This window comes from Pleurodeles waltl, chromosome 3_1 (assembly GCF_031143425.1).
Source record: "Pleurodeles waltl isolate 20211129_DDA chromosome 3_1, aPleWal1.hap1.20221129, whole genome shotgun sequence".
Lineage (NCBI taxonomy): Eukaryota > Metazoa > Chordata > Amphibia > Caudata > Salamandridae > Pleurodeles > Pleurodeles waltl.
In genome coordinates, this window is record NC_090440.1 from 1219993398 (window position 1) to 1220018970 (window position 25573).

The following is a 25573-nucleotide window of genomic DNA, read 5'->3' on the forward strand; positions in this document are numbered from 1 at the left end:
AGAGTAGATGTGAACATTTGTCTCTTGGTGTGAGAGTTGCTGTGAGAGTGTTTGTGTAGGGGTGAGAGTGGGTATTCGAGTGTATTTGAGTGTAAGAGTAGGTGTGAGATTGCGTGCCTAGGTGTGAGAATGTGTTTTTGCCTGGGTGTTAGAGGGTATCTCTGGGTGTGTGAGAGTGTCTCTCTGGGAGTGACAGTGGGTGTGAGAGTGTCTATCTGAGTGTGAGAGTGAGTGTGACAGTGTTTGTCTGGGTCTTTGAGTGGGTGTCTGAAAATATATGTATTCTATTTTATTTTTTGGGAGGTTTCACAAAATCACTGGATCCACTGGCGGATTTGCACCAGGGGCCGCACTGAGCCCCACGGATGGATCCCTGGATCTCGAAAAACTTTTTTTTTTTAAATGAATTTTTATGCATTTTAACATAACAATTTATGGGTTCACCAAAATGTATATCCCCACATGGGGCCAGGGAGTCTCTCCCCTGACCCCTTTATCCAGCATTTGAGCCCTGAGGACCATTTCCCCAGTCAGACAAAATGGTGGCCACAACTTCCCTGTCAAGTTATGGCCAGCCAATAAGATTCTTCCTGTGCCACGAGGATCGACCCACGGTGGATCTGTGGAGGACACATGTCACTAGATATCAAAATATTTTCCCCTTTAATAACTCCAGAACTACTGAACAGTTTTACACTAAATCACAAATCTAGAGAATTAGAACCCAAAGAGTTTTCCTAAGGTCTGTCTGGACAGAAGGTCCAAGAAACTTGATGCCTTGGGCCACAAAGTTTTGTCTCCGATAGGTTGGCTGTACACACAGCTAATTCCACTTGACTTTTAGGCCGTTAAGTCCATGGGAACTGGTGGTTATCAGCCTGCCAAGGCAGATGGAAAAGCCGTTTGCTGTAGTGTTGAGTGGTGGCCTGGATGCATCAAAACTGATCTTGAAATGGGGTTTTGACTCTGTGGACACCATTGCCAAGTCTGTTGGTGTGGTTGTCATGCTGTGGGGACATGGTTGGGTATTTTCCACTGGCTTTACAGGGATTTCCAGGCATGCTTATGGGCATGCCCATCGATAGAAGATGTGTATTCCAAGAGGTAGCTGGCTTCCTTGGAATATTTCAATAATGGCAGGGCTATGGCCAGAGCTCTGTGAATGGCCTCCCATGCAAACCATTTTCACCAGCAATCTCAGAAGTTCCAGGTTCACTTCAGAGGTTTGCTTGCTCAGCAATCACAACCATTTGAGACTGTTCCATCTCTTAATTAGATGTATCGCTCCTTTGGAGGTACTGGCCCGCTCAAGCAGCAGGTCCAGTCCCCACCATCCACTGCTGTGACTCCTCCCCCTGACATCACCATCTTCCAGTAAGAGGAATGGAGGTAGGGCCTCATATTTTTTTAACCAATAGGGAAAAGTGGTGTTTCTTGAAGAAGGGCACAAAGGTTATTCTTCCACAAGAAGGATTGAGGCATAAGGCCTAGTCTGTATTTCTGTCTTCTGAACCTGCTCATCCAGCAAAGACTAGATCAAGATGCTGTCCCTGAGCTAGGTCCTGTTAGCCTTGAATTCAGGAGATTGGACGGTGTCTCTGAATCTTCAGGTCACCTATTTTCATCTTCCAATCCTTCTCGACCGTAGGTGTTACTTTGAGATTCACTATGAAATCTCAACTTTTCAGTTTGTGATCCTCCTGTTTGGTCTCATGTCAGCCCCACGCCTCTTTACTAAGGTGCTGATGGCCATGGCAGCTTTGCCTCAGCAGTCAAGAACCCTCGTATACCTGTATTTGACAATTGACTGCTGAAGATGGAATCCCAAAAGGTGGTCCGGGAACCTGTCTAGCACACAATGACTCTTTTTCTTCTTCTCCATCCTTTACGATCCCCACAATCTCGAGCTACCATGGTAATTAATGCCTTTCTGCTGGCCTGGATGTCCATCTTGGTGAAATGATGGCGTGGGGCTTTGGTCCGTGTCGAACCAGCATATGTACATAAATGTGCAAAAATTGCAGGTGATCTGTTTTGCCTGAAAGCTTTCTCCCTTCCATCTCAGGGATATTCATCTGTTAGATGACCCTACCAATTTCCAACAGACATGGTGGTGTGGAGTCATGTTGGGAAGAAAGCCTTCTTTAGGAGTGGGTGGCACAATAGGGAATCTTCCAGTAGTAGGTCACCTAGAAGTTTCCCTCAGTGTGATGGTTGGATGCTGTAAGATGCCTCTCACTGGAGGACCATGAGAAGGAGCTGCAACCGAGGTGACAGGCAATCTTCTCCAGATTTGATTTTGCATTTGTGGACCTCTTTGCCACAGCCTTGAATAGGAAGTGACCTCAGTTTTGTGCAACATGCTGCCCTCCAAGTCTTTCCATTGTGGATACCCTCAGGTGCAGCTGGCTACAGGGCCTGCTGTACTTCTTTCCATTGATTTAACTTTTGTCAAGATTACTGTGGAAGGTGTAGGGGAATTGAGCACAGCTGATCCTGACGACCCAAGACTGGGCAAGGAGGATCTGGTATGCTGATCTGTTGGCACTTGGCTTTCGGCTATCCCTTTCTCTCCTGCAGAGAACAGACTTGCTTGCACAGCGCCTTGCTCAGGTCGTCTTCCTGAACCCTGCAGCTACATGCTCGAGGATTGCATCGTGAAAGCTAGAGTCCTTTTAGTTTCCTTAAGAGGTTTTTCAGGTGTCATCTTAGAGTCCAGGAAGCCTGCTAGTAAACCCATTTGATCTGTCACTGGAACACGTTTTTGCAATGGTGTGAGTTGGAAGGCTTAAATTAATTTATATCTCACTCATCCAGCCAGTATCATTGTCCAATGCAGAGCAGGGCCTTGCAGTGCCTTTGGTTAGAGGATACTTCACAGCTCTGTCTGCGTTAAGATGCCATCCTGAGCAACCTGCCCTGTTGAATTTGCCATTAATTGGTGCATTTTCTGAATTTGTTTCTTTTTTTTGTTCCTTCCCACTCTGTTGTGCTTAGTCGGATTTTTTTAACATCATTTGGACTTTCTTGGTGACATCTTCATGTGAGCCAACGCACAGCTGCATGGTTTAACTTCTTATTTTTTATATTCTGCTGGTGACAATTACCTCGGTTTGCTGTATCTGGGGAAAGTGATAATTAACCATATCCTCTGTTGCAGTCTCTGTAAGATACATACATTTTGAGTTAGGAATCTACAAGTGCCTACATCTGGGGTGGGTCATCCTGTTAGACCAAGACTGGGATGAGGAGAGAAACAAAATGGTGATGGAAAAGTCTTGGATATATGTTGTTTTTATTTATAGTTGCATTAATACAATAGGTTTGTTACAAAGGTTATTGTTGTGTGATTTACAACACAACTTGCTTGAGCAGTCTTTAAGATTCATTATTGTTGCATATAATAGGTCTTTGGCATGGAGGTAAAGCACTTGACATATCTTTGCCTCCTCTGTTTAGGTATGGCATATTTGATATCGTTGGAATCAGACGTAACCTCTGGTTTTCTTTGGCACACACAAATATACAAAGAAATATTATCTTAAAAACTGTTTCCTGTCTGTAGATTGCTTTTTATTCTTTATTTGGCTCCTTTATTAGGACTGGGTGACTTTAACCTTTGGAAAGGGTAGTAGTATGAAATGATAATTCTAAAACATTTCAATTATTATGCTGGTGTGCAAGTATTGAATGTTCTTGAGTTGAACATATTTATCATAAAATAGCAGTGAAAATGTAATATATTAATGGAACTGCACTGCGTATGTTTTAGAACCATAGCCACTTCAGAATTTGTGAAGTCCCATTGTTGGGCAAGAGCATTTCCTTCTATTTTGACATGGCAATCATATCGTAGAACAATCCATCCCCACAAGCCCGGTAGGCCCTGCATTAGGCTATCTTCTCCCATCCAGCACTGACCTTGCCAATCATCACGAGGACTGTTGATCTCGACCTACTGCAAGATCGGACCACAACCTGAAATTATGCCTCATTAGCCCCCAGTCAGCTTTGAGGCACTGCCAAGAGCCTACAAGCTCTTGATTGAATTTGTCATTTAGTCGGGCTCTCGGATACCTGGGTCAGAAATAATAAACCACCCTTGACAGCTCTCTATCACCCCCAAATCCAAAAACATTTTGAAAAACATGATAAATTATGTGATGAGGTAGTGCCAACCTACACCACAGATCATACCTACTTGATAATCCTTGGCACCAAATTTACAAGCTTTGATTGCTCAATGATCCAAAGTACCAGCAATACAAATAGCTCCTTCATTTAAGTACTGGTATACTGCTGATGAGAAAGAAACCCTTCCTTCTGAGTGAGTTGGTTAAACTCACTCTTCACCTATAGACTAAAGTCAATAAGATAGTGATCATGGGGGACTTTAGTTTGTTAGTTCATGGTCCAGATACCAAACCACCTTGAACTCTTCTTAACAACATTCAGGGGCTCAATGTCAAGCAGGTGGTTGAGTGACCGGTCTCCAAAGTATGGCCTACGCTAGGTCTCATTTTCACATAAAGCTGTGAAACCTCCATACTGGCAGGACAACCACATGTATGGTTTGAACATGTCTTTTCTTTTTCCATCAACCTCTCAAAGTTAACTTGGAGATCAACCATTCCAGTCTGAAACTAAACCCCTGTTGCCAATACACATTTCAAAAGCATGCGAAATGAGATTTTTGAGTGATTCTGTCTTGCTGCTGTAGGAGGCTAGCCTGGTTTTTAGTGAGTACCAAAGGTACTTACACCTTATACCAGGTCCAGTTATCCCTTATTAGTGAAATGTAGTCAGTGTCCAGAAGCCAGGGTGTCTAGAGGTAGCTGTAGGCAGAGCAGCCAAGGCTGAACTAGCAGACATGCAAAGCTCTTGTAATACCACTGTAGTCACACTGTACTCACACTCATGAAAGACAATACTCTGTGTCACCAAAATAAAGGTACTTTATTTTAGTGACATAAGGCCAACAATACTTTGGAGACTATACTCCCTTAGGAGGTAAGTAAATCATAGAATTTATACACTAGTAACCAAAAACAGGTAAGTAAATAGTCAGAAAATAGTGCAAACAATGAAAATCACAATAGGTTGCAATGGGCCTAGGGGGAACACAAACCATATACTAAAATTGTGGAAAGTGGATTTCGGTTTCCCACCTTGGCAGGTGGAGTGTGTAGAACGATGCTGGGAGTGTAAGAAAACCCCAAAGGTTTGATATATACCCCACCCCCAGAGCCCATGAAAGCAGGAGTAAAACACAGCAAGCTTCTAAAACACACTAGAAGTTGTGGTAGAAGACAGTGCAAGAACCAGAAGAAGACTGCAGGACCTTCCTGGACCTGAAGACATGTGGAAGAAGGGGACCAAGTCCAAAAAGCACTGAAGAGCCCAGGGAGAACAGGAGCCCCTGCTAACCCGGATGAAGGTTCAAAAGGGCAACCACACTGGTGACAGTCAGTATTGCACCAAAGAAGATAGATGCGGGTTCTTGGTTGGTGCAGAAGATGTGTCATGCCAAATGGATGAATGCAGTCTGCTTTGCGTCACTAGATTCTGCCAACAAGCCTTGGTAAACGCAAAACTTGCATTTCTCAAAAAAAGCCGCTGCCAGGGCCCAGGGAGGACCAGGTCGACTCTCCCCAGGAGGGAGAGACAGCGGAGGCTCTCAGCAACTCAGAGAGCCCTCAGAAGACCAGGCAGCATGCACAAGAGTCCCACAGCACGGGGACAAAGGAGTTGCAAATGGTGGTCATCACAGCACCACACAAAGGGATCCCACGCCACCAGAGAACAACTCAAAGAGCTGAGCGTCACAAGATAGAGTGCTAGGGACCTGGGCTAGGCTGTGCACAAAGGAATTCTTGTAAAAGTGCACAGATGCCATAGGATCTGCAAAAACATGGTGCACAGGGGTACTGTGTGGAACGGGGAGGCAAGCTCTTACCTCCACTAAATTTGGACAGCTGGAGCTCTGGATAGTCAGTGTCACTTTGCTCGACCACCTGTGTTCCAGGATCCAGGCTGGTCATCAGGACAGGGGACCCAGAGTACTGGTCGTCGCTGCAGAGAGGTGCCTGCTGAAGCAGGGAAGTGACTCCGTCACTCCACGAAGATTCCTCCGGTTCTTCATGTGCAGGATGAAGACAGGCAGTCCTCAGATTGTGCACAACCTGGAAACTGCTGCAGTTGCTGGCAGGAGCTGAAGTTACAAAGTCGCAGAAGTCGTCTTTGCTTCTTTGCAGTTTTGTAGAGTTCCTGGCGCAGTCAGCAGTTGATCCATTGGTAAAAGATGAAGTAAAGGATGCAGAGGATCCCTGCCGGAGTCAATCCGAATCTAAGGAAGCACCCAGAGGAGAGATCCTAAGTAGCACTGAGAGGGGGATTGGCTACCTAACCTGGTATGGATCTATCAGGAGGGGTCTCTGACATCACCTGCTGGCACTGGCCACTCAGATGCTCCCAGAGTTCCCTGACCATCCTGAAAACAAGATGGCAAAACCTGGGACACTCTGGAGGAGCTCTGGGCACCACCCCTGGGGTGGTGATGGACAGGGGAGTGGTCACCCCCCTTTTCCTTTGTCCAGTTTTGCACCAGAGCATGGACTGGTGGTCCGTGAACTGATGTAGACCTGGATTATGCAAGGAGGGCACCATCTGTGCCCTTCAAAGCATTTCCAGAGGCTCTGGTAGGATACTCCTCCCATTCCTGTAACATCTATTTCCAAAGGGAAAGGGTGTAAAAACCCTTCAACTAAAGGAAATGCATTGTTCTGCCTTCCTGGGATTGAGCTACTCAGGTCAGAAGCCTGTCTGTGAGGTGGCAGCAGATGGAGCTGCAGTGAAAACTTCAGAAGGCTGGTATGGTAGTACTGGGGGGTCATGGTGGAGCCCCCAGAGTGCATGGGACTGTGCAACCAATACTGGAATCAGTATTGGAGTACAATTTCCGGTTGTTAGACACCCCACATGGCCATATTTAGAGTTACAACTGTGAAGCTAATTATAGGTATTGACCTGTATATAGTGCACACTTATAATGATATCCCTGCACTCACGGAGTCTGGGAAAATGGGCCTTGACGATGTGGGGGCACCTCTGCTAGTGGTAGCCCTCATACACAGATACTATGCACCTAGCCTTCAGGGTGCTGAAGGTTAGACATATAGGTGACTTATAAGTGATCTGGTGCAGTGAAAATGGCTGTGAAATAGTCCTTACCCTATTTCACTCAGGCTGCAATAAGTGTTTGTATGAGTTCCTTATGGGTGGCAAAAGAAACACTGCAGCCTATAAGGATCTCCTGGAACCTCAATGCCCTGGGTACCTAGGTACCATATACAAGGGACTTATAAGGGGGGTCCAGCATACCAATTTGGAGTGGAATACTGAGTTAGCAGTATATAAGTGCAAATTGGGAATCAGAGAGAGCATAAGCACTGGAGTTCTGGTTAGCAGGACTCCAGTGACACAGTTAAGCATACTGACAAAAACAGTGAAACAGACGAACAAGTAGGCCACATCCTATGAGCACTGAGGTCCTGACTAGCAGGATCCCAGTGTCACAGTAAAAACACACTGACAAACAGGCAAAATATGGGGGTAACCATGCTAGAAAGAGGCTACTTTCTCACAGCCGCCAATACAAATGAACTCATAACTGCCCCAACACTCTGCAAAGTTTACTTGTATTTATCCTGTGTTCATGTTACCTCCTGTGACACCCAGGGAAATGTAAAAATAGACCTTAAATCCACTTCAAATGGTTCACTTTGGAACTCCCTCAGCTGAAAGCAAAGAGAAAGCTGATACAAAAAATTATATTGCAGAGCCCTCAAGGGAGGCAAAAATATTTATTTTGTCAAATGTACTGATGAGGCACCCCATCCTACCATGAAGAATTAATCCTCTATCACAAACTGCCTGACTTAACACCTTTAAAAGCAATTCATGACTAGGTCAGCAACAGGGCAAAGATTCACTAAAGTTCTCTGAATCCACAGTTGTCTAAATCTGGGATTCTATCATCAATACTCTATCCTCATTCCACCACCGAATTTACAGTCCACCTTACTCTTGTTCCAACAGTTGGTTATAGACTAAAGTATTGAGCTGCCTATAAACCCATCTTCCTCTACGTTCATCAAGTAACTCTTCCTCCCTCTTCCGACAGACATTGTAGATCTGATCAATGTCTCCCTCCTGCGCCTAGCCCTCTTCTAAAAAAAGACATCTGCTGATCGTAAAATACCTGCCAAGTACTGATCTGTCTCTATCTTCCCTTAGCAGAATATTGTAAAGGAAATTGATAAGACTGCTTCAGGTATGTTCTATTTAACCACCTCCTCCATGACAATCAGTCTGATTTCTGATTAGCTCAAGCCAACATTAAGCAAAAACTTGTTTTCCACATAAATGAAGGTAAGAAAGCCACTGTGATTCTCCTTTGCGTGTATGTGCCACTGTGACTCTCAAGCATGGAGAACTTCTAGACAGTAAGCTGATATCTTTGGATGTTAGCTGCCTTGAATCCAATCATTTCTCACCAATAGTAAAAAAAAAAAAAAGTCACAACAGAGGCATTCGAATCAGTTATACTCCCATTGTCCTTTGATCCTCGGGGATCCTCTCTGGTGTGCTTTCTCTTTATCGTCATGCATACTGGGGCAATGGTCCTGAATGCAGATGAGAGTGGCACCACATTACATAGCTCCCTGTGTTCATTGTGTACCCATCAAATCCACAAGAGGTGAATCCAACCACTTGAAGTTCTAGAAACTCCTGAAAATGGAAGTCTTCACAATTGTTTTCAGTTCAAATGGACTGGGATCCATAATAGTGCTGAAGAATATTGGGCATTGTTACTCACACCACCTAAATGGATACTGTAGTCCCCTTCCAACAATTGTTAGACTAATTGCATTTGTATAGCACTTCATACACCTTTGTTAGGAACTGGAGTGTGTTATCAGGCATGTAGCATGCTATACCATGGGGGAGTGCTTGATCTGAATGGTGTTGTACTTGCAATGATGCCTATGGGAGAAGTGTTTTGGTGTTGTGTGAGTGACCATAGCAGTGCTCTTTTAATGTATGTGTTTGCAGCTCTCAACAGTGTTTTGAAGGAAGACAAGTGAGAGATAGCATATGTGCAGTTTACATTATTCAGCTGCAGTGTATCTGTGCAGGTCCTACTGAATATTTTTGGAAGGTAACTAGGCCTTGTTGCCTAAATCCTGCTCTGGATACAGGAATTAAAATCATTCTGTACATTTTGTAGAGTATAGGAACAGAAGAGTATCTTCATTGGTGTTCTGTATTACAATCATCCACTGTGCATGTGTTGCTGTACTGAAGGACTAATGGTGCTTGGTGAGGGAAAGAAGCAGGACATGCAGGGATGTTATATGTTATTCACACAAGGTGCAGATTTTAAGTGGCACATTTCTTCCTGCAAACTGTCCATACCCACTCCGGAGTTCAGAAGCTTGATTTTGATTTTTTGTTCATTGCTGCCTGTAAATATAGGTGTCCTGTAGGTGCACTGTTGCAGTTTTGGTGGTGTGATTGTTTTATGAGGGTCAGAACTTGGGATTAAGAAGTAAGCTCTAGTCTGTTCTGGTTATGGGAAGCCAGGATACAATGTTTGATCGAGAGTCAAGCAGAATGAGTGTCATCTGTGACTTGGAGTGATAACAGATGGGTGTGGTAGTGCACGTTGTGAAGGTTTTGTAACTTTTTGGGGCATATTTTGTGTGTGGCCTGGTTTGAGTTAGTGTTGTGCAGTTCAGTGATGCCAGGGCACTAGCTTGGGTCTGAGTCCTTATTTCTGAAAGAGCCAGGTCTTTGTTTATTTCTTGAACATCTGATGGTCTTCTATATATGTATCTGTGTTGGTGCGAGTACATTTTGCTGCCTGTTCTGAAAATACTGTTCCAAGAAGGGTCTTTTTCTTACAGAAAAGAACAATAACGTGGTGATAGTCTTGAGTGTAGTATTCTGTTAAAAGAGAATTGGAATCAGATTGTAGCAGGGACAAACCTTTCTTGTGGATTGATATGTGGACAAGACAAAGTGCATTAAAGGCCAAGTATTGGTTAGTAGTAATCAATGTAGCACCTGAGGCACAAGAATTGTGTTCACCTGATGAAGTATATGTATTGGTGTGGTGTTTGGATCTTTTCCAGTTTGTTTATTCAGAAATAATGTTTTCTTGGATAAAGACAATTAGCATTATTGATGCACCACCTTACAAGTGGCTTGTAGATTCAGTACACCTCTTGTGGTGGAAGATTCAGTCCAGTGTGTAGAATATTTTTCCTGTGCCTTTATTCACACGTGGGATCAGGGAGAGGCTGGAGTGCATGGTCACGCCAATATTGTTTTTACTACTATTATGTGGCATACAGCATCTCCAGTTCTTTGCGCCAGATAGTTGTAGTTTTGGAGTTCTTCCTTTTGCTACATATCATTTTAGCAGAGTTGTGCTATATGAAGCAGCTTACTGATAGCTGGTTGTTTATGTCCTTTGTTCCTGGTCTTAGTAGACTGACCATTTGTTGTTTTATTTCAGAGGTGGTCTTCAAATTTCTTTGTTTTGGAAATTAGCTTATTAGCGATAGTATCACATAAGACGTGAGTGTGTGTGGTACCTTAGTGATGATGATTTCTGGTTTGTGTTACTGTCTGTATCTCCTATTGCTCTGGTTATTTATGCTGCTGCTTTTCTAGCTGGAAGTTTCTATTGAACAGTATGACTTGACGCCTGTTCAGTACTGTGAATCTATTACCATGTCACCGTAGCATGTACTGGAGAAGTAAAGATCACATCCGGGATGTATCCGGCTGTGCGTGCTGGCTCTGCCACAACTTGGAGATTGATGGTCTAAACGTTTGATGTGATAACTGTTTGTGCTAGTTTAGCAAGACCAAATCAAATGTTCATGGTTCAGTCTCAAGTATGGCTTTCCTGAAAGCTCCATTGTTTGGAGGTGGTCTCTCACTTATATAGAATGAGCAGAAGAATGTAGGTGAGGGGACGCGTCTATCAAAATTTCATATACACATCGTCATGCATAATCTTCAGACTGTTGTACCTATTGATTTTTTTTTTTTAAGTCAAATGCAAGCCTGCCTTCTGTACCTTTGGGCAGTTTCGATATGATATTATTAAGTTGTACTCCCCATCTGCCAGTTCTCTGAAGTTACTGAACGGTAACTCGCAGAAATATACAAAACTCCTGAAAAAATAAATAAATATACCACATACATATTTAATGTATAGAGTTAGTGTCCGATTGGCCAGATGGTAACACGACTGACTACGAAGGAAGCAGATTTCACTGATAAACCTAAATGCATAGATTACTTACCGGTAATGTAATTACACTGAGTCCAGACTTCCCTGTTCCGGTCATTACAAAATGAGGCATTCATGCCTCCACAGACTTTCTTAAGCCCAAATTAATGCAAAAAATATACCTAACACAAACCCCACCTCTCCCTCCTGGTACATATAGCTTTGGCTTACCTGGAAACAGCCTGTAATATACCAAGCTTCATTATCATTTGAATTAAGTACCTGAGGCGTATGGTAGGGATGTACTGATTGCAACAGGGAAGTCTGGACTCAGAGTAATAATATTACCGATAAGTAATCTATGCATTACCTCTTCATCCACTTCCCTGTTCTTCTCAATATGAAATGAAGAATGCCAAAGCTATGTTGTCAGATGATTGAGTACCACAAAGATTCATCTGACAAAAAGAAGCTGATGCTATATTTATTGTGAAAATTACACTATTACTTAATAGAAGATAATACTTAACACCAAACACATCCTGTTGACCAGAAACATTATCAAGTTGGTAATGTTTTACAAAAGTGGATGATGTAGACCGTGTGGCTGCTCGTGAACACAAAAGGTATGGGGGGGGATGAGAGACAAGACCAGCTTGTGGTTGTACCACTTTTGCTGTGATCCAGTTAGTCTCTTCAGGGATGGTTGTGAAAAACGTTAATTTGGAACCAATGCTGGGGGTTCCTCCTTATGGAATAGGTGGTCTTACACACATACTAGTGTCATGCTTCATTTGGCCACCTACCCCAACAGTAGGACAGTGCCACCTCGACTGATTCAACCTTGTGGTTAAATGAACCCAGAGGGAGTTCTTAGATGATATTTTTCTGGATACATACGGGATCCAGTCATTCAAGTAAAATTACCCAGATCACCAGTGTAAATCACCCCCTTAATAGTAATGTCTGCTGGTAAAATAAAAACAAGAGATGGACGGTTTGTCAGTATAATTACTCATTCCGTCGCTATAATCCTAACGGCCAACATGTTTCTGCCCACACGCTAAGCCATAACTGGTCTGGGACATTCTTCAGGTTCGGCGATCCCAAGTAGTAGTGGTGTGAAGAGGAACCTGTCCTATCCTACTAGTGAGAGGCTCATATGCAAAACATTCAAGACCTACCTGAGTATTACTCAAATTGGAGGTACCTATGTTACAGGAAAAGAGGAACAAAAAGCATGAAACCTGATCCTACATTAGAGAAGATCTGTATATGGCATGCACTGGTGGCTATATATATATATGTGAGCATATCTAGTATAGAACCACTGCAAACAAGGTGCCAAATAACATACCAAAAGTGGTATCACAAGCCATGCAGATATTCATTCTTGTCAATGTAGTGCCTATAATCTTTATTTATTACATCCACTTATTCTCATTAAATCATGAGACAATTCATACTCTTACCCTAAAGGTTTGGGGTAGCTTGCCCCCAGTCTGGGGTATGGGTGATGCCCCATATGGCTGCTCCACATATTTCTCTTAGAAAGGCACCCTGAAACCCTGCCCAGAAAACTGTCATACTCCTTGTGGACCTACCCTCAATTTCTTCTGGAGGAAAAACCCCTCTTAACAGTTCTGCTGTAGAAATGGTAGATTTTAACCATCTACTTAGTCTGTCTGGAAGGACGTCCACCCTTGTTCACAGCACCATAATTAACAAAAAGAGCTTCTGTAGAGCAAAATTAAGAAACCCTCTCTAAATAAATCATTATGGCTCTCCGCACATCCAATTTATTCCATTCCAACTCCTCCTGAGAAGAATTCAGGGAGGGTGACCTCTTGCTGCAAATTCGATGGAAATTGAATCTTTGGGGAAAAAGCTGTGCCTAATCTCAATACAATACTATCTTGAAAATTCCTAAAATAGGGATGGTTTGCTGAAAAATATCCCAGTTCTCCTATTCTTTTGGGTGTGGTAGTTGCGACTAGAAAAAAACACCTTCCAGGTCAGAGAATTTAGATCCACAGACTGGCTCAAAAGGAGGCCCTTTCAGAACATATAACACTAAAGGGAGGATTACTTGTTTCAGGCATAAGTATAGAAAAACCTTTGAAGAGTCTAGAAGCCAAACTTCACATTCAGAAACATCTATCCAATTTTCTTTGAATGCTTTTATGGCTTCCCACTGTAATTATAAGTTAGTACCCTTGAGACCCAGATCAAATCCATCTTGCAGAAACTGTAAGATAGAAAAATTCTGACAGGATAATGGATCTGGCTGCTTATTCTCACGCCACTTCCTAAATGAAGACCAGTGGCTATTGTAGGATTTCAGAGTTCACCCCTACTTAGGTGCCTGAATTTTTTAGCTAGCCCGTCTGGAATACCTAACCTTCTCAAACCTAACCTCTCAATTTCCAATCAGTCAGTTGAAGATGTTGAAGGGCCTCCACAGACAGTGACGGAAGAACTGTGGGAGGTGGAACCAGAGGAACAGTCCACTCCTGACCCTCATTCATGCTCACTGTCAGAGGAAGCCAGGATGAGCAGCTCCAAGCTGGAGGAGTCAGAACTACTGATGCTTTGTCCATCTTCACCCTCATGAGAAACCTTGCTATCAAAGTGTAGGAGGCTGGCCTGGTTTTGTGTTGTAATTGTCTGAGTTCTCCTGTGCCTCCCTTGTCAGAGAAGGACAACCAAAGTATAGCAGCCCACTGCTTTTGAGGGACCCTTTGAACCTTACAGGCCCTCTCAAGTACAGCAAACCACTTTTGGAAATCATCCCCACCTTGTATGAGAAAACAATCTTGTGTAAGTTTCTGGAGTTAATATTGTCCTCCCTGACCTCATGAGTTCTGAAACTTTCAGTGCTGCTGCCCCCATGGGGAACTAACCCCAACCCCTGTCTTTTCCTTTCTACAGCTAAGTCTTCCATATCTAAGGCCAGTTGTTGCTGTTTCAGCCTCAGTCTAGCCTCTTCCAATCCCAGCATTCTGAGTTCCCTATCTAGGGAGTTATCTTCAGGATTGGATGTGTGAGACCCTTCAGAGACCGAGGTGATATGGCAATGAGCAGAAGTGAATCATTCCCTAACCTGTGTAACCCTAGTGACCTTGTCTCTAGGTGTGAAGGGAGCTCTACTTGTGTGCGACCCACTACCAACTACACTAGGTGGTTCGTTAGTGGAAAGATTGTTGGAAGGACCCTTCCCTGCATCTACCTTGTCAGAATCCCCCTCTACCTCCTCTACCTGATTATCAGGTTGACCCTGATCATCCTGCAGGGGGAGATTTAAAAGGAAATCCTTGCTAGGGTTCGTCCCAATCCCTAACTTCTCTCTAAGCAAAGCCCCCCCCCCAAACTATTAAAGTTAAGTTTCTCAAAGGTAGTTTTAATAAGCCTAGGGTTGGCCTCAGAGGAAGACATAGTGATAGAAAAGTTAGAGTAAAGTGAAAGGAAGAAAATACATACTTTTTCTAACTTTTAGATTTTTAGAATGCAAGTGAGAAAGACTAGGTATACTTTTTGTTTAGCTCCAAGTACAAAGTGTCACTGGTGCTTTCCACCGGAAAGTGTAGAGTGTTAAGGCAATTGCAAGTACGTATCCCATCGCTGTTACCAATGTAGGAGGCTCACCTGGTTTGTAGAGGGTACCTAAGGTACTTACAGCTTATACCAGGTCCAATTATCCCCCATTAGTGAAATGTAGTCAGTGTCTAGAAGCCAGGCTGTCTAGAGGTAGCTGTAGGAAGAGCAGCCAAGGCTGATCTAGGAGACATGCAAAGCCCTTGCAATACCACTGTAGTCACACACATGAAAGACAATGCTCAGTGTTACAAAAATAAAGGCACTTTTATTTTAGAAACACAATGCCAAAAATACTTTGGAGACTATACTCCCTTGTGAGGTAAGTAAAATACACAATAAATACACAAGTAACCAATAACAGGTAAGTATAAAGTCAGCAAACAGTGCAAATGGAGAAAATCACAACAGGTTGTAATGGGCGGGGGGGAACAAACCATATACTAAAATAGTGGAATGTGAAAGTCGGTCTCCCACCTAGGCAAGTGTAGTGTGTAGAGGGGCACTGGGAGTGAAAGAAAACACCAAAGGTAAGTAATAGACCTCACCCCAGAGCCCAGGAAAACAGGAGTAAATCCTGAAACACACAAGAAGTCATGATAGAAGATTATGCAAAAACCAGACGAGACTGCAAGACACCAACAATGGATTCCTGGACCTGAAGACTTGTGGAAGAAGGGGACCAAGTCCAAGAAGCACTAAAGAGTCCAGGGAGAACAGGAGCCCCTGCTCACCTGGATGAAGGTGCAAAAGAAGAACCACCGGTGAGAAGACAGTCAGTATTGCACCAAAGAAGACAGATGCGGGTTCTTGGTTGGTGCAGAAGATGTCCCACGCCAGATGGATGAGTGCAGTCTGGATTCCGCCAGCAAGCCTTGTCACACACTGAGCTCTTGGTTAGTGGAAAATGGTGCTGCCTGGTACCAGGAGGGACCTAGTGGCCTCTACCCAGGAGGGGGAGGCAGTGTGGGCTCTCAACAACTCAGAGAGCCCTCAGAAGACCAGGCAACACGCACAGGAGTCCCACAGCATGGAGACAAACAAGATGCAAATGGAGGCCAATGCAGCACAACACAAAGGATTTCCATGCCGCCGGAGAACCACTCAGGAAGCTGTGCGTCACAGGATGGAGTGCTGGGGGCATAAGCTGTGCTGTGCACGAAGAACTTCATGCATGGTTGCACACAAGCCTTGGCAACTGCAAGTCACTCAGTACACAGGGGTACTGTCTTGCGTGGGGAGGCAAGCTCTTACCTCCACCAAAGATGGACAGCTGGACGTTGGGACTGTTGGAGTCACTTTAGTCCACCACCCGTGTTTCTGGATTCACACCAGTAGTCTGGAGAGGGGACCCACGCTACCGGTCGTTGCTGCAGAGAGGGGCCTGCTGAAGCAGGGAAGTGACTCTGTCACTTCATGGGAGATTCATTTGGTTCTTCTGGTGCAGGCTGAAGACAGGCAGTCCTCGGAGGATGCACGACCTGCAAACTGTTGCAGTTGCTGACAGGAGCTGAAGTTACAATGTTGCAGAAGTCGTCTTTGCTTCTTTGTCACAGTTTTGTAGAGTGCCTGGATCGGTCAGCGGCTGTTCCGTCGGTAGAAGATGAAATAAAGGATGCAGAGGATTCCTGCTGGAGTCTTCCAATCTGAATCTGAAGAAACACCCAGAGGAGAGACCCTGAATATCCCTGAAAGGGGGATTGGTCACCTAACCAAGTAAGCACCTATCAGGAGGGATCTCTGACGTCACCTGCTCGCACTGGCCACTCAGATGCTCCCAGAGTGCCCCGCCACCTTGGAATCCAAGATGGCAAAACCCAGGGACACACTGGAGGAGCTCTGGGCACCACACCTGGGGTGGTGATGGACAGGGTAGTGGTCACTCCCCTTTTCTTTGTTGAATTTCATGCCAGAGCAGGGACTGGGGGTCCCTGAACCAGTGTAGACTGGATTATGCAAAGAGGGCACCATCTGTGCCCTTCAAAGCATTTCCAGAGGCTCTGGGAGGCTACTCCTCCCATGCCTATAACACCTATTTCCAAAGGGAGGCGGTGTAACACCCCTCTCCCAAAGGAAATGCTTTGTTCTGAATTCCTGGGATTGAGCTGCTCAAGCCCCAGAAGGGCTGAAGCCTGTCTGTGAGGTGGCAGCAGCTGGGGATGCTTGGAAATCCTCAGAAGGCTGGTATGGCTGTACTCGGGGTCCACCGTGGAGCCCCCAGAATGCATGGGATTGAGCATCAAATACTGAAATCAGTATTGGGGTACAATTCCCAGTTGTTACACACCTTACATGCCATATTCGGGGTTACCATTGTAAAGCTGGACATAGGTATTGACCTATGTCCAGTGCATGCGTAAAATGGCATCCCCACACTTACGAAGTCTGGGAAAATAGGCCTGGACGACGTGGGGGCACTTATGCTAGTGCAGGGATGCCCTCACACACAGGTACTTTGCACCCAGCCTTTAGGGTTGGAAGACCTGGCATATAGGTGATTTATAAGTGACCTGGTGCAGTGAAAATGGCTGTGAAATAGTGCATGCACTATTTCACTCAGGCCGCAATGGCAGTCCTGTAGAAGCCTTTGCATGGGCTCCCTATGGGTGGCAAAAGAAGTGCTGCAGCCCATAGGGATCCCCTGGAACCCCAGTGCCCTGGGTACTTAGGTACCATATACTAGGGACTAATAAGAGGTGACCAGTATGCCAATTTGGAGTGAAATACTGAGTTACCAGCTTGTAAGGAGACATTTGGAAACAGAGAGAGCATGAGAACTGGGGTCCCGATTAGCAGGACTCCAGTGACAATTTAGAAAACAGTGAAACACACTGACAAGCAGGCCATAAACCATAAGCACTGGGGTCTTGACTAGCAGGATCCCAGTGACACAGTCAAAAACACACTGACATCAGGCGGAAATTGGGGGTATCATGCCAAAAAGAGGGTACTTTCCTACACAAAGGGAATGGGTTAAAGGCATACAACATCCAATGAGGCCATGGGCAGGGGAGAGAATCTACATTCCAAGAGCCATTCACCCTGGAACAAAACACCCAAAGAAGGGACTTGTCCTGGCTGGCAAGATCTATCGCCAGAGTCCCCCATTTACGGCACATTTCTTCAAAAAGGAAGCAGCCGATAGTCCTGAGATGATGGAAACATCCTGCTTAAATTGTCTGCTCTCTGATTTAAAAATCCCTTGAATATGAATCGCCGCAAGCCTTTGTAGGCGTAACTCTGCGCCCTCAGAAATCAAAGTTGCACAACCTAGCAGATATGTTGATCTTGTGCCTCCTTGTCTGTTCAAATAGGCTTTTGTGGGCATGTTGTCTGCTCTGATTAAAACCTCTTTGTCCTTCAACATTGAAAGAAAGTGAAGTAGGGCTCGAGGAACTGCCTCCATTTTTCTCCAATTCGACGATCTCCTTATCTCCAGAGCTGTCCATTTGTCCTGAACTCTAAGATCTTCCAGCCACGCTCCTCATCTACCTTGCTGGCATCTGTCGTCATTATCACCCAGGATGAAGGATCCAGATGTAACCCTTCTGAGAGATGCACTGGGTCCAACCACCAATTGAGAAGCTCCACAATTTGAGCGAGAAGAGGAATTTTCTTCTCCATTCAATCCATGGCTGGAGACCAGTTTCAGAAACTGATAGATGCATATATTTAAATCAAATCTTGCCCATGAAACCAAGAAGACAGCTGCAGCCATGTCACCTTGAACCTTTAATCATTCCCTGGCTGTTGGTTGTTTCTGGCTCATGAAGTGAAGCAGGTTCATGACTATCTTCTCCTGTCTTCTGATCGGAAGAGACATACGACTGAGATGCATTTCGAACCTTGCTTCTATGAATTTTAAGTCTTGGGAGGGGAGCAGATTAGATTTTTTTCCAAGTTATCAAACATCCATGTGTTTGAATATTCTCTAAAACCTGGTCTCTTTGCAAAATTATCTGTTCTGCTGAATTTGCATGGATCAGCTAATTGTCTTGATATGGACGAACTAGGATGTCCTCCTTGTGAAGACTGACCAGTGGAGCCAGAAACTTGGTGAACACTCTGGGAGCAGACTTGAGCCCGACAGGAAGGAGTGCAAATTTAAAATGTTGACCTTCTGTTGCAAATATTAAATACTTTATTAAATACTTTTGATGTTAAGAAATAATCGGAATGTGGAGGTAAGCATCTTGCAAATCCATGGCCACCATAAAATGTCCTGGCAAGACCATTGGAATTATCTTTTCAAGACTGTCCATCTTGAAATGGATTGTTCTCACCCATTTGTTGACCTTCTTCAAGTGCAGAACTGGCTTGAATGCACCTGATATTTGTTTGCACCAAGAACAGTATTGAGTAAAAACCCTGTCCTCCTTCTCTTAAGGAAAATGGGACTATTGCTCTTTTCTTTAAAAGACTTTGAATGATGTCCCATATGGCTGCTGCTTTTTGTGAGTCTTTTTACAATGGCATATGGATGACTCCCGTTTCTGGAGGCTTGGAGTTGAATTCGATCACATAACATTTGAGAATGATATTCTGAACCTATTGATCAAAGACTTCTATTTCCCACTCTGGCAGGAAAAAAACAAAGCTGGCTTCCAACCGGAAGGCTCTCTTGAGGCTTTGTCATGCTTTTTGCAGCTTCTGTCCTGGTTTGAAAGATGAAAATTCCAATTTCCTCTCTTTCTTCCTAGGCTGAAAACTCCTCCTCTGGGATTACCTGAAATCCCCGTTCCTCTTGTAATCCCTGTAAGAGCTAGACGGACCAGTTTTCCCTTTGTAAAGCAAAGCATGCCTACAGTCCTTAAAAGCCTTGGTCACCATCCGTTCAAGCTGACCCCCAAACAATGTATTGCCTTGGAAAGGGATCTTTAGCAGGGTGGATTTCTCTGCTCTGTCTATTTTTGAGACCCTGAGCCACATATGCCTGTGAGTGAAGACTGAGGCCCCCGAAGCCATTGCAGCTGACTCAGTTGAGTTACACGAGATATCTGACAGGTCTGAACAGGCCTTCTCTTCTGTGGCCTCCACCAACTTCCCAAAATCCTTTGAGAGTCTGGGCTGTATAAGCTGCATAGGTTGCTGCTCTAAGACATATTATTAGCTTCACAGGACCTCTTTAGAACGTTCTCAAACCTTTTGTCCACCTGATCCTTTGGTGAACAATCCTCAGGATTGATGGGCATATGGCCTATTAGAGTGGCCAGCATGGCATGATTCTTAATATTATGTGGAAGTTCCTGCTCTGCATTCTTCAAAACACCTCTTTTGCAAAAATCTGGGTACATTAATATGTTCCAAGTCCTTTCATTCATGAAGTACCAGCGATGTGATTTTCTCATGAAACTGCATGCTAATTGTAGATGGTTGTGAGCACTGTGGGAAAAGATCATCATCAACTTGAGGCTGAGAAGCTTTTGGAAACCCAAGTTATTTCTAACGTACTACAGAACTTGGTAGACCTTTTCTCTCCTGATAAACTTGCCAGTTGCTTAAGTGCTAGTACCAGGGACAGAGTCTGAACAAGAATCAGTGTCCTTAACATCTCTTTTATGTGTGGCTCTTTCTTCTTTCAATGCTGCAGAAACTGCCTCTTTAATCAGGAACTGGACATCTAATGGGGACAAATACTTCTCCTCACGGCGAGCCCTTTTGCCCTAGTGGCTGGAACCACTTCTCAGCAGAAGAGTAATCTGAAGAACAATGCCTTCTCCTTGATGCACGCTTTCCTTCCATGTTGAACTCACAACCAATGAACAGAAAAAAAGATCCCATATAAATGCCCACAGCGCTCCTAGAAATTGACCAATAAAAACTTGGGGTGCCAATACGCTTCAGATAAACCCCAATCAGAACAACTGCAGCAACTAGCAATCCTACTTGTATTTTCCCTTTTTTCTTTCCCCATTTTTTTTTTTTTTTTTTTTTTTTAATGTAATGGCTGCTTTTCAAGATTCAGTACCTCAAAAAGTCTCAAAGTGGTGCTGTGGTTTAACCAGAAAAACAATGAATCTTATCTGTCCCTTTTGTTATCAGGCATTTAGGAATAAATAAGCTGACAGAAGAAAAGCGTGCACCAAAGAGATTTCACCTGAAGCATTTCAATTCGAAAAGGTGTCCTCCTTGAAAACTGCTGTTGTTGTGGACTATATGTCGCAATTGCAAATGGTCTAGATTTCATCCATACAAAGCTTCAGAGAGGTCATTTAGACTGTTCTACAGATATCAAAGTCTGTGTGCACCTAGCACGAACTGCACACTGTATTCGCCACTATCTTGAACTATCTGTCAAAGAATGAGAGAATCAGATGAATGTCTTCAAGTGGAAGAATTGACCTTGCCTGCATCAAAGATTCCACACCTAGACCTGTGCAACCTGGTACATTCTAGTCACCAACATCAAACATGATGAACTGGGAGATGTTTACTTACCAAAACATTGCTGATGCTTCAGTGAATACTGAATTTAAAAAAACAATGATTTCAAAGTCCCATTGCATCTCTGCCGAAAGCAGGATCGAATAACCTCCCTTGGCATGACCTCGCCTAACCTTAGAAGCAGGGGCATCTATAACTTAATAGTTATTCCAGTCTACTTTGGCTTTAGACCAGGTTTCTTGGAGACAGATGATTGCCAGAGTAAACATACGCAGACTATTCAATTTGGAAACTTCCAGACCAATGATGTTTCAAGATATGATAGTGATGTTGTTGCTAAAAAGAAAGTTTGGAGCCACCATTTTATTTTATTTTTGTTAAATTCCTTGAGAGCCAAGACCAGCCAGTTACCTCTTAAGTTTCCTCCTCGCTGGACAGACTATGGTTCCAAATCTGTCTGTCTCTTCCTGTTATGCAGATTGTCAAATAATCCTGAAGTCTAGTATTAAACTTGTCGCCTTCAGAGTTAAGCAGCAGTGACTGTTGCTAAACTCCCCAGTATAACATGCAGCATAAAAAAGGCCGCTGGAGATTCACGATGGATGCCCGCTACATCAAAACCATTTAAATGGATCCTTTCACCCTCTAGGAGTACTAATGATGGAATCACACTGGACCAAAATTCTACCGTAGCTCTTGAAAGATATTATTTATTAGGGAAATACATCATTTGTTTCCAGAGGAAGGTAAGGAGTCGAGGCTAGGAAGATTTTGCAAGAGTTTTAAAATTCTTTGGTGATCCAAAGGGTCATATCCGTCGGCAAAGAGACCCGTCTTCTCAAGAATACAAAATTGGTCTAGTACAGCATTTGCCGATTTTGATTTTCTACTTGGACTATTTTCCAATATTGTTTGTGTGGTTGGGCACATTTCCTGAAGAGGCCTTAAGCTCACAAAATTGGATTTAATTGCACCATCTCCTCTCTGCTAGGAGAATGAAAAGGCAAACTGGAGGCTTACAAACTCTCCACATTTGTCAAGGACACTATTTCTCCTTTTGCTGTGTCACTTGAGGGAGCTATAGGCAGGGCAAATTTTACTCTGCTGGCTTCTGTAATTGGTTTTCCTTTTTTTTTCTCACGGGTGTCCTCAATTTCCCCTTATTTCTAGTGGTAAATTAAACACCAACAAAATGTAATGTTGGAGAAGACAAGGGGTTTCTTGAGGTGCTAACTCTCGTTGTAGAACTGAATATTGGGGAGTAGGGGCAAGTTACTATCTGAACTTGCATCCTGGTCCAATGAGGTTTCAGCGGACAACCTACGGCATGAATATACTGTTTCGGTCCCATCCCCTTTCTCTTTTTTCCCTTTCAGGGGTCTCATAGTAGTCGGAATTGAACTGGTTTTTGTTAGTATATTGAGCATTAGTTGAGTTTTTTGACCAGCTGCAGTCTCACTTATGGACCCACTCTCTGTAGGTGCAGCCCTTACGTCTGTGAGCAAGCCCTTACGATTTGTTAAAATCTCTAAAATTGAAGGCACTCAGAGGAGAGCAAGCCGCACCTCAGACCTAGCTGGGCCGCTTCTGCACTCAACCGGTACTTCCCTCAAGACTGAGCACTAACTGCTGAACCAACATCCCAAAGGTCGGCACGATGAGGTAACTGTTGCATGCTTATTCTGAGAGACCGAGGGATGACACCTGGTTCGATAATGTGCTTCTCGCACCTCTCATTTTCTTGCTCCGCTTGTCTGCACAGATCATCTTCTTTCAAGCCCCAAAATAACAAAATAAACTATTTGCAGAGTGGAGGCAATTCTGTGATGCAGTTTTTCTTCATTCAGGACCTGACAGGACAAAATAGACAATTTGTTGGAGCAATTCTGCGGTACAGTCAACAACTTCCATTGCAGCTGTGTACGGTCTTCCCCATTTGACACAGAAACCTCCCTGCTGTTAGAACCAACTGCAGCGACTGAAAAATGCTCCACTAACAGCAGCTTCTCTTGATGAAAGGGGTACAGGCATGGTATCGTGGCAGAAGTAATGTAGTGCGTAAGATAGCCTCCAAGGTAAAGATACAGCTAAGCAAATTCATCAGGGAGTAAATATGAGATGTGATGAGGAAACGTGCACAAAATCTGGTTGAACCAGAGTGCCACTACATCTCTCTCCCTGGATGGATACCTTGCTTGGTGGAGAGGGGGCGCGAAAACGCTGGTATAGCAAGGGTGGGGCAGCGGTGAATCCTCTCCTAATGCACTTAATGGCCTTAACCGGCTCAATGCCTAATGCGAGTCCCTTGGGCAGCTTACTACCCAGTGCAGCCAAATGTCGTGAAAAGACTTCCTAAAGTCTTCAAATACCTTTCTATGGGGAGCAGATGAGGGCTCAGGGCTGAGATGGCGCTTGGAGCTGAACCAGTGGGCACAAGCTGCACTGGCCTACTGCTGGCTGCTTCCGTGCCCCCTGGGGATGCACCACAGCTCTGCGGCTTTGCCTGAACTCGCTCCCATGCGCCTCACACGCTTTGTCTCCTCATACTGGGAGGGGCTGCCTCACTCCACCACGCTCCCTTTACCTTGCTTCCGTGTAGCCAGTTACACGCAGGCAGGTTTCACCCACCCCTGCTCTGGCCCTTGTGAGAGAGCAGAGAGCCACGGGAGAACAGAGAATTGCATGGCTCTTGCTTCCTGGTACTGCTGGTGTTCCTGGCCAAGCCCACACTCACACTCCTGATTGTGCCCTGCAGTCCGGCTGTCAATGAGGAGTTGGTGCCTGCAGAGAGAGATTCAAAAGGTATGAGCCATATTGTTCAAGAACTTAACAGCAAATTGGAGGAAGTTGACCTTTGTGTTGTGCCACATGTTGAGTGGGCTGCTCTAAATTAATTTGATCGAGTCATTTTCCTGTCAAATGACACAGATGTTATTATTGTGCTACTTAAATTTGTTGCAGTGGTCATAAGTCAAAAATTGTCAGAGTTATAGATACAGTATGGAACAGGCAGGAAAACACACTTAATCTCGCTATATATTCTGTACAAGAAACTTGACCCAGAGATGCCCATTGTTCTTTTCAAGGCACATATTCGTAAGGGTGATGACGCTGTGAGCAGAATTTGAACAAAGTATGGAGCATTAACTGCTGGACCTGTGAAGTTTCTAAAAGGATTTCCTTAGACAAGAAGAATGTGACTTTAAAGGCGTAGAAAAATACCTTGTGCATGTGTGGAAAAGGAGTTCTGACTGTCACACATTTGATGATCTTTGGTACAGTGAGTTAAAGAGATCAGTCCCGCTAAGGGCCCTTCCACCTACCTCATATTCTGTGCATGAACACCTAAAGAGCATTTTACTTGATCAGAAGATGTCTAAATGTTTTGGATCATGCATATGTAGAGAAAGATCCATGTGAATTTGGTTGGGAAGATGTTGAAGGGGTGCTAAAAACTATGAAAACTCTAAAGTGTCTGCCCACAGACCATACACATTCATGTACTTGCCAAACCTGTGCTACAAAAATATGTCCCTGTCGATATGCTCTTCTCAAATGTTCAACATTCTGCAAATATCATATTCAGATCATAAACATTATTTGGTGTATACATAAAAGTATTAAAAACCATTAATATTTCTTTAATTTCTATGTCTCTTCTTCCTCTATTATAGCTGCCATTTTCTAAAATGGTGGAAAGGTTGTTCTGAGGAGTTATTTTCCATTTCTATAAGACTACTTGACCCCCAAAACCTATGTTTTGACACTAAAATGAAGTATATTGGTCTCCTGGTTTCCGAAATATTACATCATCACTGCAACACATCTGCCATTTTAAAAAATGTTGTCAAACATTCTGACCAGATCAGCAATGTCTACCCAAGCTAAATTACTTCTCCAATGATCTAAAAACACAAATCTAAAAATGAAAATCTCTAGACACCAATTTTTTTATGGAGGGTTATCAGGGGGCAGGATTATAGTTAGTATGTGGTCAAAAGCATAGATGTAATTGCCTACATTTCCTAGTCTTGGAAGTGGTGTTTATAAATGCTGCAACTGGAATTAAAAGCCTCCCTTTAGTTTAAAAAGTCTCCCTTTGATATGTGACTGTTTCATTTTCCTTTAAGACTGGCATGAGGCCAAATCTCTTCTTTCAAGATTGGTCTTTGATGACGGCGCTAAAACTTGAAGTGAGGGTCTGAAGCACTCTTTTCATTTAGCCATTCTGCCAGCATCTCCATAGCATTTAATTATTTATACCACCGATCATGGATGCATTTATCA

General features: G+C 43.9%; 1 protein-coding gene across 2 annotated transcripts in view; it reads left to right on the forward strand.

The window, feature by feature from the left end:
* The window catches only part of SLC37A2 (solute carrier family 37 member 2), a 1507897-nt gene that overhangs the window by 363617 nt on the left and 1118707 nt on the right, over positions 1 to 25573 (forward strand). The window lies entirely within an intron of this gene.